This window comes from Tupaia chinensis, unplaced genomic scaffold (genome assembly GCF_000334495.1).
Source record: "Tupaia chinensis unplaced genomic scaffold, TupChi_1.0 Scaffold145208_1, whole genome shotgun sequence".
Lineage (NCBI taxonomy): Eukaryota > Metazoa > Chordata > Mammalia > Scandentia > Tupaiidae > Tupaia > Tupaia belangeri.
Window position 1 is genome coordinate 306,438 of NW_006205068.1, and position 1,304 is coordinate 307,741.

Below are 1,304 nucleotides of genomic sequence, written 5' to 3' on the forward strand. Positions count from 1 at the left end.
ATCCCTTCTCCTCCATTCTCCTCTCGGGATCTTGGGCACGCACGCACACGCGCCCAGCGTGAGTTTTAAGCCACCGGGTCCGGGACACGAACCGCGGTTGACTACGTGGGAGTCCAGCGACATAGCCATTACGCTAACTGCTGGTTCCCACTGTTTGTAGATTTTTGAATGTGGTAACAGGTACATAGGTCACCAGAGTGTAGAGCTTGTTGGGTGAATCTTCATCCTTGTTTCGTTTTCTGGACAACCATACATGGATTCGATATGGGACATTCCTTATTCCTTTGGCCCAGACAGCTTTGTTGAGCCTGGTATCAATGTGCACATCTGGAGTCCCCATCTCTTTCATGGCAAATTTCCGGATTTCTTTGAGTGCCCGAGGGGCACATTTCTTGAAGTCCACGCCATGGATGTGCTTGTGAATGTTGATGGTGTATTCCCAGGTCACCACCTTGTTGATGGCAGAACGGCCCTTCTTCTCGCCACCCTTCTTTGCGGGAGCCATTCTGCCGGGCCTAAGCTGGAAAGAAAAGCCACATTCATCATCTTCTGATGTTTGCAGCAACCCAGAAAAGCAGGCTCTGTCATTCCCATTGTATAGGGGGGAACATTGAGATGGTGCAATTTGCCAGAACTCGAATTCTACCCAATCTATGGCCTTTCCTCAAGTCTCCCATGGGGACTGGCCTCCAATACAGAAGCTGCTGAGGACAGGTGGCTTGTGAGAACAAGAAAGGCCAGGAAGGAGGTCTAGTGTGCAGTCGGGACAGAGTGGTTATCAGAGCCTAACAGCTGCCCTACCAAGCAGTCAGCAACCAGGACCCTGATGGGGTTGAAGTGACACTCTGCACTAGTCTTTCTACAGAGCTAGGGGATGAAAGGCCAAGGAGGTGACATATCAAGCCCTTGGTGACTCATGCCCATGTCTCACTGTCTCTGCCTGAAACCTTTGCAGTTTAATTGCACTGACAGTAACTACTAATTCCCCTTCTTTTTTCATTCATGGTTGCTATTGCACCAAGATGAAAACCTCACCAACCCAGCAGAGAAAGTTCACTCCACACCTGGGTTTGGGTAACGGTGAAGCCAGCCTCCCCAACTGACAATCTTGTTGCTGGTCCTGGCCCTGGGCACAGTTGTGAACAAGAGACAGGCCTTCAAAGCCTCCAGGTGTTTTCTTTGTATCTGAGCCTTGAATGGCAGGTCAAGCTAAGAGCCACCAGACAGGGAGAAGAAACACCCTCACCTCCCATGGCCTTCTGTTCCCAGCCCTTCGCTGGAAAGTAAATGTTATGCAGTAAATT

The 1,304-nt window shown here is 50.3% G+C and overlaps 1 pseudogene; it reads right to left on the reverse strand.

Moving 5' to 3' along the window:
- Nucleotides 1-154: 154 nt before the first annotated feature.
- Nucleotides 155-508, reverse strand: LOC106733813 (60S ribosomal protein L31 pseudogene; annotated as a pseudogene).
- Nucleotides 509-1,304: the final 796 nt, after the last annotated feature.